General features: G+C 37.3%; 1 protein-coding gene across 2 annotated transcripts in view; it reads right to left on the reverse strand.

Annotated features, from left to right (window-relative positions):
- Positions 1–15,443, reverse strand: part of TENM1 (teneurin transmembrane protein 1) — a 748,343-nt gene that overhangs the window by 720,187 nt on the left and 12,713 nt on the right. For both annotated transcript variants that reach the window (XM_070502852.1, XM_070502851.1), the window contains exon 2: positions 14,104–14,170. The gene's annotated coding sequence lies outside the window, so the exon portion shown is untranslated. The remainder of the gene's footprint in view (positions 1–14,103; positions 14,171–15,443) is intronic.

Consider the following 15,443-nt stretch of genomic DNA (forward strand, 5'->3'; position numbering starts at 1 on the left):
ACACACCAGTCTTCCTCTAACCCATCACAAGTGTCTATCACAGTACATGACACATAGTGTACACTGAATTTATGTTGGCTGGATTGGATTAGAAAGTTGATATTAGAGGTCCAGAAAAGAAAAATGATCAAAATAGCTCTTTCCTGCCAACAGGGACTTGTTTCTTGTAAATGGAATCCCCAGATCTAAAGACTCAGAAAAAATCCTTTTTGATTGGAATATTAATTCAATTTAAGGGCTCTAGAGCAAAAATTTCAGAAGAGGCCTTTATACCCTTTTTTAGCTACCAAACGAATCAGCTTCTCATGAACAGAGGCTTCCTTTATTCATACTTCAAATTCTTTCAATTCAGGTGATAAGTGATTCACATCTCATCCAAATCAATTAATAATTTTATGTACTTCAAAATGTAATAGATTTAAAGGAAAAAATAGGAGAGGCGTAACACATAGTTCCTGTATTTGAGATTTTTGCAATATAGTTGGGGAGATAATTTCAACGCACAAAAAAGAATTAGATAATAAAATATGACTACATAAACACACAAACTTCTGCATTCTGACTGTATAAATGCTGTAGAAATTCAAAAATGGGAAAGTCAAGTTAGAATCATGCAGCTTGGAATATTTCATGGGCCTTAAAGGATGGAAGGAATTTAATAATGCAAAGAGAGTTGAAATAAAGGCTGCCTAAGACATTAAAAGCCTGCCCTGGTGGTCTAGTAGCCTGCCTTGGTGGACTAGTGGTTAAGATCTGGTGCTCTCACCCCCATGGGCCGGGTCTGTTTCCCAGTCAGGAACCACACCACCCATCTGTCAGTTGTCATACTGTGGTGGCTTCATGTTGCTGTGATGCTGAAAGCTATGCTACTGGTACCAGCAGGGTCACCCATGGTGGACAGGTTTCAGCAGAGCTCCAGACTAAGACACACTAGGAAGAGGAAACTAGCCACCCACTTCTAAAAAAAATTGGCCATGAAAACCCTATGAATAGCAGAGGAGCATTGTCTGATATAGCGCCAGAAGGTGAGAGGATGTTGCAAAAATACCAGGCAGGGCTCCACTCTGTTATACACAGGGTGACTAGGAGTCAGAATCCACTCAAAGACATTTGTTGTTCAAAAAGACTTTAAAACATCTCAAAGAATTCTAAACCACACAAGGAAACTGAGAGATGATTCAGCTTAAACTCCTCATTTTATACGAGAAGAAATAAACCCAGATAGAGCAACTGACTTACCCAAGGTCTCACAGTGGATGTGCTGGGAGAGATGCTTCATCATTCCTATCACCTCAAGTTCTCTCCTACAACCTTGCTTAAACGGCATAGAGGCTGTTTGTTTTCTATTTATGTGAAGGAAGATGAGCTCAGATGCATACTTTCTCGCTAGGAAAAATGCCCTTTTAAAACACTGTCTAGACAAATTTTTATAAGAGAAACTGGAAATGTTGACAGTATAACCATAAAAACTTGAGTAAATCTATTGCATTTAAACAACAGGAAACAACTTCTGGGGAGGGGGAAGTGCGAAACCAGAATAACATTTCTATTATAGACTTTGTGTTATAGAGATGTGAGTTACGTCATCAGGGAACAGGATTTCCCCAGAAATATAATTAAGCTTGTTTTATGAATGAATCATACTCTTTTTTCTTTTTTCAAAATTAGCCAGTGGTTTAAAAAATGGCACTTCCTAGCAATGACTACACTGAAATTGTCTATCAGAAAGAAAGTTTCTTTCTTTTTTACATGCTAATCCCTGGCATGTAAACACAACTTTCATTTATGTTCTGGCAGCATCTGAGCTGCAAGAAACTGAGGCTACCGACATCTGGCTTGATAAACCACATAGCTGTAAGCAAACTTATAAATTAAATTATTTAAGTATCTCCATTTAATTTTCAACATCTCTAAGGACAGGATGACAGACTGAAATGTGTCAAACCCAAAGAAACCAGCCTAAACTCATCTCAAACATGACACTTAAAGTAATTCAATAATATTCCACATTTTACAAACAGACATGAAAACACATTTCAGCCCATCAATATAATTTGTGGTGCCCAAGTAGACTCATGCCATGATATCCCACAAGAAGCATAATTTAGCATGGACATAAATTTTACTTAAAGATTCAGTTATTGCCTTAAATATATGACTATGTGGAAAAATCTCAGTATGCTGGGTACAATCCCCTCAGTCTAATATATTAGAGTGAATGAGGCAAGTCATCAGGAGACTTTTCTTCTCCTGTTTTGGCACAGCATAGTTATCACTATCATTGGCATTTATCCATTAAATCATCGAATACATATTTGTAAATACCTACTAGATGCAGAGCTAGGTGCTAGGGATCTGGCAGCAAATGAAGTCTCTATGGTCTCCATCGTCATTAAGCTTATTATCTCACTCTCATTGGATAAAATGTACTGATAGTCCCTCCAAAGCACTGGAACTCATTAATTTGAGATCAATTTAAGTCCCCTTCCCCAAATTAGCTCATGAAAGACAGATATATAATACTGACTCAGATAAAATGTGTACAACTGGCTACAAAAGGGATATTGCACACACGCAGGAAAAGATGGACTCCAAAAAATCTGGTTCCAAAAGTGACTTGCTCACTGTTGCTGGAGGTAGGAGGTAACCTGTGCCTCAATCAATCACAAAACCAAAATACACTGAGTTCCTGCCATGGGCAAGGCGATAGACTAAGCTTCAGTGGGGGATTAATGAGCAAGATGTTAAACTGTCTAAACTAAAGGTAAAGCTCATGGCAGTGGTACAAAAAAGAAAGGAGGGAAGTAAAAGACATTATGAAGCACCAATGGGCCATAGTGGTTGATTATATAAAGAAAGCAAAGTACAAGAAGGGGGCAAATAAAACCACAAGGTTTTAAGCTTGAGTAGCTGGAAGAATGATGGTGTCACTGACAGAAACTGAGAAGGTGGGCAGGGGACCCTTCTTGGGATCTTGGGATCTTGGATTCTTTCCAGGGATCTTGGAAAGATGATGTGCTTACCTTTAGAAACATGATGAGTTTCAGATATCAGCAGAATATCCAAGCATACACTTGTGGCAGGAAGTTGGAGACATGAGACCATAGTATAAGAAATAGGTTTTTAAAAGTCATTTATATAAGAAATAGCAGATAGAGTCATAGAGGTAGATGAAATCCCCAAAGGAAGAAAAAGTAGAAGGAGAAAAACAAGTAATGGATCTTAAGTATATCCACAGTTTGAGTATAGGAAGCAGAAAATAATCCAAGAAGAAATCTCCATTTTCTTTACTCAAGGAAGCTTCATGGGAAATGAACAACACTGATATCAGACAAAGAGAAGACAGTTTCTTCTCAGAATGGTGATATGGGTAGGCAAAGAATTAGAGGATACCAGAAAATCAGATTACTCTGACTCACTTTATCCATCTATCTATTTATCTACTTATTTTGGCTACTGCAAATATTTTGAGACTATACTTCAGAATATATCTACAAGAGTCATACTTCAGAGGGGTCACATTAGGATCCTTTAGTTGAAGTATTCCACAACAAGAACACTCTCTGCGCATGTGTCTGACATTCTTCTGCCATATCCAGAGGTCTGGCCCAAGATTCAGATGCCTTAACTTAGGAATTCCTAAATTTGGGCACCTGAACAAGCAAAACAAGTCAAATTTTAAAAAAACAATTTTTCTCTTAATGGATTTAGTAACAAATGGAGATATAAGAAAATAGTAGCTAAACCCTACTTAGATACTGGCCATACCACTTATTTACTATGTAAACTTAACCAACTTATTTAACCTTTCTTGACTTCAGTTTTCAAAACTTTAAAATTGGAGATGATAATAGTACAGGCTTCATAAAGTTACTGCAGGGGTTAAATGAGATAACAGGTATGAAAGAAATAGAACAGTTTTTGGCATAAAGCAATTGTTCATAACTTGCTACATCACTCTCTCTCTCAAACACACACACACACACACACACACGCCTGTCAATAAGCAATACATAGAAAAGTCTACATAATTTTTTAAAAATAGGTTAAAAACTGAATTTTCTACTACTATTTAAAATACATGTATGTCAGTCTCATAGGATTATCTATGTCCTAAACAGAAAAGTGAAAGAACAAGGTGAGAAGTCACTGATAAAGACCTACTAAGTTTATAAAATAAAAAACACAAACTCAAAAATGAGAAGAGAAAATAAAAAATGAAGAAAGCATATTCACTCTCTTTTGTCAAATGTCAAGAATGAGAAAAAAGAGAAGATTCTCATGTGGTTTGGCAAACTGGAAATTTAAAATGGGAAATTATTATTTGAGGAATAATCTATATGCAGTCCTCTTTCCAATTCTAATCTTATCCAAAAGTATTATCATTAAAGAAATGATCTTAAGACACTAGAAGTAACTGTCAATGCTGTATGGACATCCAATTATTCTAGGCCAATTTTATTTTCTTCCACGATAAAATGATAACTCACAGAGATGAAGGCAAAATGATAATATAATCTATTTTGATCTTTATAAGAAATTTGACTTAAATTACATGACATTCTTAAAAGCAATGAGAAAAAAAAAAAGGCTTACACTAGAGTTCAGTAACCTCATTATGCTAGGGAGCCCCAACAAGCCTGGAACAGCGTTAACGAAGGTCAATGGCAAAAGTGAGAAATAAATAGTGGACAAGGAACAGGAAAAGATGTACAGAGAAAAAACAAGGGGAAAGAGAAAGAAAGAGTAGAAGAAAGGAAAAGCAGTGCCAGGACAAATGTGCCCTGTTAATATTTGTAAACTGCTTACAACAGTGCCTGACACACAAATGCCATATATATTTGCTAAAGAAAGAATTCTGTACTCATAACGCTGACAAGATGATTTTCCTACCCTTTATGCAGACATTCACATGCTGGAAAGCAGAAGCCTAGAGCAAATGATTTCTCAAGGTCCTCAGCAGCTCAGTTATTTCATAGCTCTATGTTTCCCATCATTTTAAGAGATTTCACTACAGAAAAAAACCTGATGGTATTGTCAACTCCATCAGAATTCTGTTTTCTACGTCATCACTTTCCGTTTTACCTAAGGGTACGATAGAACTATGTTTTTAGTAGACAGCACTCATTTGGTAGATTTCTTAAAATTTGTGGGCATTATGTACTTCATTTGGTACTAAACACATTAACAACTAGTATTCTTTTAAACAGCCAGTTCATTTGTAAGGTAGCCCTGTCAGTAAGCTCTACTGTAAATCATTTGGTACACGGAACTCTGTGTTCCCATCAGTAATGAAGTAGGCATTTTTATTCAAATGTAGCAGGATGTTCAGCTCCCAGGATAATGATTAAGAGAAGATCTCCTTTTTTATTCTGCAGACAAAGCAGATACTGTACTTACAGTTTAGGCTCTCAGGGACAAAAATCTTAATGGAGGCCAAGATTTCCTCAGACTTTACGGAAATAACCTTTTAAAAAGTTTGCATTCCGTAGTCCCTGTCTATGGCGATTCTGATTTCTTTTTCCTGGGGTCAGAATATTCTTGACAGGCCTCCCACTCCCTCCCTATTCTTTAATAGTACTATGATTTCCTCACTTCTCTTTCTAATGAATATTTCATCTGTCTGAAGGAATAATCACTGTGTGTTTACCAAATGACAAAATGACTTACAAAAATGTACTTAACTGAAAACCAGCCTTTCTCAGAATTACCAAACAGTCTTCTTTGAGCTCCTTCCTCCGTTTCCTCAAACTATTGTCAACAATAAAATGAATTGTAACTTCATGTGCTCTCTTATGAATAAAACTATAAGCTTGGTGTAAATTAGTACTCATGGGTGGCACTCACATCATACAATGTGTGGACATAAGCTTGGATCAGGGCATGCACATAAAGGCAGCTTTCATTTTGTTTTTATACACAGTATACAAAATATTCAAGCATCAATCAGGGTGCTGCTGAACAAAGCAGTGTGTAAAATTAAATAAAATTTAAAAGGACATCGAAAACTTGTATTGTTTATATTCATTTATCATTGAAGGTTTACATAATACACTATCAATTATACCCATCCAATTTAACCAGGTGAGAATTTTGCAAATAAGAGAACAAAATCAACTGATTTTGCACACAGTGATAGTCAGCCATATCACTTAAAGTGCACCTTTTAAAATTAAAGTTAGCACGCAGTAGTACTGGTGAGTCTGGGACAAAATAGGTAGCTGATGTGTTCTTGGAAAATAGCCATTTAAAACCATATAAGATGAATAGTTTCAACTGACATTTGTCAGATATCTAGCAAAAGTAGGACAATATTTAAAGGTCACCAATTCAATGTCTATCCTATAGAAAAGACCCTGACTACTTCAGATAGTGTGCCACATGGCATGGGATTAGATTACTCCTTTGTACTTATTTCAGAATTTGTGTGATTGTTTTTTTAATTTTTCTTTACTTTTTTAAAAAAGAATATAGTACGATTCTCAATATACGTTGGAAGTGTGTTAGGCTGAAGAAATAGTAATTTCAAATTTATTAAGGTGAGATGGAGGGCTGGACTTTGCCTCACCCAAAAGACACTTTCCTGCATTCAGCTGTTGGGTTAGCAACATCATGGGACTGAAATAATACTCCTAAGGAAGATCTGCTCAGAGAGATTTTCCAGAAACCACAAGAGCCATTTCTATTAACTCTGATCCCATTTCCTAAACATCCAATGTTGGGCTTGTTGGCAAACATGGATGCATTTCAGATTAGGGCTTATCTGTAAACACTTAGCAAAACCCCAAGGCTTTGTCTTCAGTTTTATGATGTTTTTTCTCTGTGTGTGTGTTTTTTAAGGTAGAGGAATAAGCACCAACTGAGCAATGCTTCCATTTTCCTTAATAGATCAGTGCTAAATGCTACAAGAAAATGAACTGAGTCTACAAAGTTAAGGTTCATTATGTGCCTTGTAGATGGATAGCTGTCCTATCCACAAGATACAAGTATGTAATCAGCCACCAAGATGAGTAGACTCCAAAGGAGAGTGATGGCACAGTTAAATGCATCTTTTCAAGGAAGTTTATGGCAGTGAATGGCTATAATTGACCATCTGACCATATTTCTGCCCCCACATTAAGATTATTCTACAGTTTCATGGTACTATAAAGTGACAAGTGAATTCAGAATTTATATATCTCTATATACCTATATCTGTATCTACACCTATCTATCTATCTATCTATCTATCTACCTGTCTAATCTATAAGGATATATTGCATGCCGGAAAGGTTCGACTTACCTGTACAGCTGCAACCTTGGAACAAAATCGTCTATCCATTTAATCCTCTTGCTTGGTATCCACTTCTACTGCTCCTCTAAAGTCTAATAGGCTCTGTTTTATTCCTCATCTCACCATTACATGTAAGTATTTTATCCTGTTGTAAGATCTTTGCTTTGCCTACTCTCAAACTTAGAGAGACAGCTTGCAGATTTGGTGAAAAATCTGACCATTACTGAAATAGGCCACACACAAAAAAGGAAAAGGAGAAAAGAAAAAAGGGTAACCTACATGATACTCTCTTACTATACCCTACTTAACAGCACGAATAATTCTGCCATACTTTGATTTTTCTTTCTGGTGAAACAGTAATATAGAGAAAGCTAGGTCACAGGAATGTTCAAGGGGAATTTAAAAATGAACATGTTTTGGATTCACTGATCTATACTATAAAAAGGACACTGTCAGTTATGAGCAAATTTAACACTCAGAAACCCTTGAAGGGTGGACTGCAAATATATAGGAAGTCACTAGATGAAAGCTCAAACTATATCTGGACCTATATCTCGACTACTCTGATTTTGCATAAAGAGGAGATGATGACCAAACTGAAGTAAGGAGAAGAACCTTTCTTAAATTAAAAACAAACAAACAAAAACTAAAGCTTAAATTATTTTGGGGGGATTCTCTCATTTAGATGTTCCATAGGCTCCTCAAACTCAACAGGTATAAAATGGAGCTCAATATCCTACTCACATCCGATCTGTGCTTTCACTTCCTGAAAGTGAATGGTACCAAGATGCATGAACGGGGTCGGGGTGGGAGTGTGGTAGGGGTGAGAGAAATTGGCACAAAAGTACAGGGTCATGATATCCAGAAGAGGGCCCAGGATCTGATTACAAACCATGTTTAAAGATTTTTAGCTGACCTTCCCTTGCCAGGGTCATGAAAATTTTTTTTCAACTCACCTTAAACTTGATCTCAGTAACACTGAATGTTATCACCGTCTACCCAGTCTCCCAGGCGAGAAACCCTTCCCCTACTCTCCAGATACAATGAGTGACTCTTGCCTGTCAGTTCTACATAGTTAGCATATCTCAAATCTCATGGTTCTCAAAGCGTAGTCCCTGGACCAGGGGCATCACCATCCCCTGGGAATTTGTTAGGAAAGCAAATTCTTGGGTTCCATCCCAGACCAACTGAAACAGAAACTCAAGCATAGTGTCTAGCAATCCACAACTTGACAAGTTCTCCAAGTGATTCCTATACCCATACAAGTTTGAGAGCCACCGTTCAAATCTATCCCTTTATTATTATTCCCATTGTCAGTTGCTACCTGGCCCTCATCATCTTTCATCTGGCCTATAGCAGTTATCTCCTCGCTGGTTTCCTGGCCTTCAGTCCTGACTCCTCCAATCCATCCTCCTTACTATCATCAGGGTGAACCCTCTATATCACAAACGTGATCATTAAAATACTTCCTTAGTTTCTCCATGCCTATAGTAGTGGTTCTTAAACTGTTTTCCTAGGTGAATTTGTTTCAAGGGTTGCCCTCAGGGGGTAGTACACCAAACTTCAAATTTCACAAGTAGCATTAGAAAACCACCGGCCTACAAAAAAAAAAAAAGAGAGAGAGAGAGATGCTCCTTAGGACACAGAAGCCCTTCTTCATCTGTCTCCAGCCAACCTCTCCAGCCTTATCTCTTCTCGTGCCCACTTTCCACAATCACCCTTTAGCTATATAGAATGATGGAAGTTCCTCTCAGAGATCAGGAAATTTGACGTTTCTATTGCTTAGAACTGCTTCTTTTGCTTTGAACATCTGCCCATGCCTACCATTTTTTCATCAAATAATACCAAATTACCATGCCCTACCCCAGTTCACACTTACAGAATGGCTCCAGTATTGCTAGCATTACCTTCTCCACGAAGCCTTTTTTCAGATGCCTGCTCCTCATCCCTTTACTAGATTTAATTGCGCCCCCTTTGTGCCCTCACAGTAGCAATAATAGTAGTGGGAGTGATAGTTAATATTTATTGAGCGTGTACTATGTTATATGCCAGACATTGTTCAAAGTGCTTTATATGTCATGTGCATGCCATTTTAAGCCTCACAACTTTATGAGGTCTGAGGTATAATTATTATCCCCATTTTAAAGGTGAGGAGATTGAAGTTTAGAAAGATTATACTTAATCTACTTGCTCAAGTTGTACAGCCAATATGTGACAGAATTGGATCATTTCATCTATTCAAGCCCCAAAGCATATGCACTTAACCTCTACAGCACAGGAACCAGGCTCATAACACACAAGTCAAGTAAGCAAGGAATAAGACAATAAGGGGTGGCAGACACTATGGAACACTGTGGAACTGAACTATAAGCATTAAAAAAAAGGAAGGAGAGAAAAGAGGAGAGAAGAGAGGATAAGAAGAGTCCTGGGTTGCAAATGAAACACATCTGAGGGCTGATCCTGAGCAGTCGGCCACTAGCTTGAGACTCCTGTTTCATACTATACTCAATTCCAAACTTTATGTTTGTTATAAAACCCATGCCAAGGTAATTTATTAGGATAGTAGTGCCTGTATCTTTCTTGCTGCTGTAGGTGCCTCATGAAAGAAGGATAATTTTCCACTTTTCACCTATCCACAAACCTTGCATCCTAGACATCAAGGCAGAGGGATGGGGGTCAAGGGGAAAGGAGGAAGAAGCACAAGTAGTCCATAGAAGGAGAGGGAAAGAGGGCTACATTCTCCCTGAGATTCGGGGTGGGAGCAACAGAGAATCATCAAGTATTTTAGGGATCTCATAAGTGGTTGTATTTCTAAAGGAAGGGCCTAATATGGATATCCAAGAAAAATGGTCACTAGATAGATATTCCTGTGCCACCAAGATCAGCATGAACCATGCTTTCAGCAAACATGACCACTAACAACTAGAGACTTCTCCCCAAGCTTTCTGTACTGGGTAAATCTCAGTGTACTAATTCTCTATTGCCACTATAATAAACTACCAAAGACCTGGTGGCATAAAACAACACAGATTTATCTTACTGTTCTGGACGTCAGAAGACTGAAATGGGTCTTGATGGGCTAAAATCAAGGTGCCGGCACAGCTACATTCCTTTCTAGAGGCTCTTGGGGATAATCCTTTCCTTACCCTCTCCAGCTTCTAGAGGCTGCTCCCATTCTTTGGCTCATGGCCACCATCTTCAAAGCTAGCAGTGTTGGGCTGAGTTCATCTCATACTGCCATCTCTCTGGTTCTCGCTCTTCCACTTTTTTTTTTTTTTAAAGATTGGCACCTGAGCTAACAACTCTTGCCAATCTTCTTTTATTTTTTTCTGCTTTTTCTCCCCAAATCCCCCCCAGTACATAGTTGCACATATTTTTTTCTTTTAGTTGTGGGTCCTTCTAGTTGTGGCATGTGGGACGCCGCCTCAGCATGGCCTGACGAGCTGTGCCATGTCCGCACCCATGATCAAAACCGGTGAAACCCTGGGCTGCAGAAGCAGAGCACGAAAACTTAACGACTTGGCCACGGGGCCGGCCCCCCTCTTCCACTTTTTAAGGACCCTTGTTATTACATTGAGTTCACACAGTTAACCAAGAAATCTCCCTATCTTAAGGTCGGCTGAATAGCAACCTTAAATCTATTTGCAATCTTAATTCCCCATTGCCATGTGATACAATATATTCACAGGTTCCAGGGTTAGAATACGGACATCTTTAGAGGGCCATTCTGCCTACTATGACCAGTGATTCCTATAAATTTTTTGAGTGAGGGGCTATTTGAGATTATACATCTCATTGCCCTATTGAATATCTTCTGATATGTGAATCTTTTTTAATTTAGAAAAATAATATGAATGCCATGAGCAAATAAATTCACATACATTCTATACCTACATCACTTGATTATTTTATTTCTCTGTTTATAGGTCAGTTCTCACCTCTCTGCCATGAGCTTGTGATTGGGGACCATGTCCCTTATTGATTTCTGTTTCCCCAGCACTTAGCACCATGCCTGGCACACTGTAGAGTTGTCACAGTAATAAATAAATGGAAAATGCTTCTTCTGGAAAAAAATCTGTAGAATTGTATTTGTCACTTAGTTCAGAGCTGTACATATCTCAAAAGTTGAATCTAGCGCTAAAAAGGGGGGGGAGCTGAACATATACTTTTTTAAAAGTCCATTTAAAATAGATGTTATTTCTAAAATGGATCATTTGTCAGTGGAATAAGGAGCAAAACAAAGGGAACTGTTCCCCTAAACCACATGAATGTTTACTCACGTTTCATTTCAAATCAATAAGGGGAAAGTCACTTCTAAAATATTATGATTCATGAACTTCATTTACCACTCCCTGTTTTGGTTTTATCAGAATAGCCACCTCTATATACTACTAGAATTGTTGACAATTTATTGCATTACCACTTCTCATTATTATGTATTAAATGGTATTATTTATGGCTACTACTTAATCTGATGTGAGACAGAAAAATTATTGAAGGCTTGGCCTCTCAGGAAGAGGCATTTTATAGGGATGAAGGACTGACTAGGAAGAGTCAATGGTCCTTCAGCTGCCCCCTCAGATCATTAACTCCAAGTGGTTATTTGCTCCCAGGCACTGTCCTGTGCCCAGGTTGTTATTGCTGTGATATGTAGATGAAGGAGAATATATTTTAAATGCTTTAATATAAACTCAATGCTCATGAAAGGTGCCAGATTGAAAGCATTGGAGTCTGAAGTCATCGGGTTATGCACTTGGCTGGTTCCAAGTTATAGAGAGATGCTTGACCTTGAATGACCACCTTGCACGAGGGAGAAAGCATACAGTTTTGCTGAACTTCAAGAGACTGACAGAGGAGCAGTACAACAGCATCCCAAAGTTAAGCATTTTTATCAAGGAGGAAAATGAGACTAGTAACTAAACTTCTACTTGCATCTATTTAGTACAATGCCAATACTGGTGCACATGTAGGGGGAGGGGGGAGGGTAGTGGTGGTAGAATACACAATTACTTCAAGATAAAAAATAAATAAATAACCTATTACCAATGCACTAAACCACTTAAACAGGCAGCAATCTTTTCAACAACTGGTGTGTGTATTCCAACTTAATGGTCAATGTTGACTCCATTTGGCTTACTTGAGAAGAGCACTTAATTTTGTTAAAAATCATAGACTGAGAAGGGAGAAAGTTGGAGCTCTCCAGCATAAAGTTTTTACTACAGATACGAGAAAACCAAGGTTCAGAGTGGAGAAATGACCTGAGGAGTACCATGTAACTAGTATAAGACTGGGAGGACAGCCCAGGTTTTCTGATTGACAGGCAAGGGCTTTTCTACTATACCATGTAGTCTCTCTAAGGGAGGAAAAGTACCTGCTCTCTGAACCTTTTAAATATTTAGTGCCAATTATTTTCATAAGCGTGCATTCTTTTGACCCGTTAGGCATTTTTCCTCCATTCCAATCTATTCAATCACATTAGGTTAGGAAGACGATCACTTTCACATATTTAAACCCTCTCGGGATGAAAAAAGACCTTCAGTTAACTCAACTGGCAGACTCACAATTCCCAAATTAAGAAAATTATTTTCACAAGTGACACAATATACAAAAATCTCAATTTCCCTCCTCAGTAAGTTTCTTTTTTAATCTGTCATTTAATTTTCTGATCTTACTTTCTCTCCTATAGTGATCTGAACTTTTTGGCAATGGTATTCCCTTAACGGCAGCTCTAGAAAAATGGCAAACAGAACTACGTACATAGTTAAAACTGACAACTCCATTTTAAATTCCCATTACAGACTAATCTCAATTAACTAGAACCCAATTTAAAAAACTCTTGAAGTATTTGTACTATTTTTCGAGTGGCAGTGCAAATTCCAAGATTTTAAGGATTTCATTTTTCATGTACTTTAAAGAAAGTATCAAGTGATTCCAAAAGTCACAAAAATCAGATCGTCTGCTTGAGATTTTTACAAGTTGGAATTCTATTCCTTACTTACTAAGGACTTAACATTGACCAATATTTTTAATGAGAATGAAGACCAATGAGGGAAGTCTTTCAGGTAACCGAAGATTTTGATTAATCTAAAAGTCTCCCCCATCTGGCCAATTTTCCTCACCTATTCCATCTATCAGAGGACTGAATGTAGAAGCAAGTACTCCCTCAATATTCACAGTGAATTCTATCTACATTGGCATTCACCAAAAGAAAAGGCACAATAACTTTCACCCAATAGTTGCTCAATAAATATTTATTGAGCATATGGCTCAACAGATGGATAGATGAAAGAAAGGACAGAAGGGTAAATAAATTAACACAATAGTGTGTCAACACAGATATTTTAGTTGAGATTTTCTTTAAAAATTAAAACATTCATTTCAGGATGCAAATTTTCATTTTGTCAGTAAAATTATCTGAATGGGAATATTTTCGCCATGTTATGGAAAAATGTTATGTTTATTTGCAGTCAATGAAAACTATTAAGTGTTTGCAAACATTCTCACTGGCCATTGCTGTTCCCTCATACTCTGTAAATATTCCCATTAGTCAAGCAGTCTCTTGGTTTTAGTAGCTGTATGTAGAAAAGGTCACAGAATCATTCAAATATGTAGGCTAGCCCACGTATTTGGTTTTGTGAAGATTCTCTAACAATTAGAGTACAGACACAAGCTTATGTATACAATGGCCAAATAGGTTTCTAAAAGTTTAAAACAATGCATTTCATTTACACAGCACTCAATAAATATAACTGATTATATGAGTGGAACATTCCATTCTTTTCACATTATATTCAATTCTCAAAGTAAATTTCAGTGTAGAATGCACATACCTTGATAGATCCAGAAGTTATGGGAATCAAAAAGGAGACAGCTGAATAAAGGTCACCCTTGTAATTCCTGTAAACAAATTAGGCCAAATTATCCTTCAAACATATATACAAGCAGGTCCAAAGCAGTCCTTATATGAGAAAAAGGAGGAGACGCATATGGAGTGGGAGTGGAAGTGGGTATGGGGGTTGCAAATATAAGACTTCATTTTGCAATTCACAAAGGATAGAGGGGTTAGTTTCTTAAAAGGTCTGCTTGAAACTTCAAACAATTATATTAACTATGATGCTAATGAAGAATTTCTTAATCATAGATGAGTATACCTAGAGGGCTATGGAATCCTCACCCACAAAGACTCTCCCAAATTTGTACTATTCAATTTTCACTCAATATACAACTCATTTTAAGATAAAATGCCCACAATTTCAAGAAGTTTTCACCAATGTAAACTATTTATAGTAATTATAATTTCTTACATTAAGATAGTCCTTTACAGTTTACATAAAACTTTCATATACACGTTTCATTTAGTCCTCAAAACAACCCTGTTATAAGATTAGGAAACTGAGGCCCAGAGAAGTCAAAAGGCTTTCAAAAAGTCACATATGAGGTTAGTGGCAGAGCCAGGACTAGAATCCATGTCCTCTCATTTTTGGTTCAGTCATTTTTCCAATGTCCCACATGACTTCCCTTATTCAACAGTTATAAAATTGACTGTAAAATGTGTTTCCATATGCCTCGCTTGGTACTGGGCAATAGGGCAGGAACCGTGCCAATGTATAATGATCCCCACTAATTTACTGGACTTGAGACACACTTTTCCCTCTGATCTGGATGGTGCCCAATATGAAGTCACATAGATGTTTCACATATGAACTTTAAATAATTCTTCAGCAGTAATGTAAATTTGTCAATAAGTATGGAGGGCAACTTGTCAGTAGGTACCAAAAACCTTAAAAATATGAACTCTGATCCAGTTACTTCACATTTATACCTTTATAAGGCAATTATCAGAGATGTGTGCAAAGAGGTATGTATTATCATTTTTTCATGTTTTTTATAATAATAGACGTTGTAAATTGCCTAAATGCCAAATAATTGGAGTTTGGTTAAATAAATCAAGGAACAACCATATGATGGATTACTAAGCAGCCATTAAGTATGATACGGAGATTGTTAGGATGTTGCCATTTCACATAATTTCTACCTAAGGTTTTAATTTGCTGCTTTTAAATTACACTCTGAAAGAGTTGGGGGAAGGGGCAATTATGCAATTTTTCTTTACATTTTTGGTTATTTTTTCACCTCTCTGTGTCTCTGTCTTTGTCTCTCTCTGTCTCTC

Source organism: Equus asinus, chromosome X, assembly GCF_041296235.1.
Source record: "Equus asinus isolate D_3611 breed Donkey chromosome X, EquAss-T2T_v2, whole genome shotgun sequence".
NCBI lineage: Eukaryota > Metazoa > Chordata > Mammalia > Perissodactyla > Equidae > Equus > Equus asinus.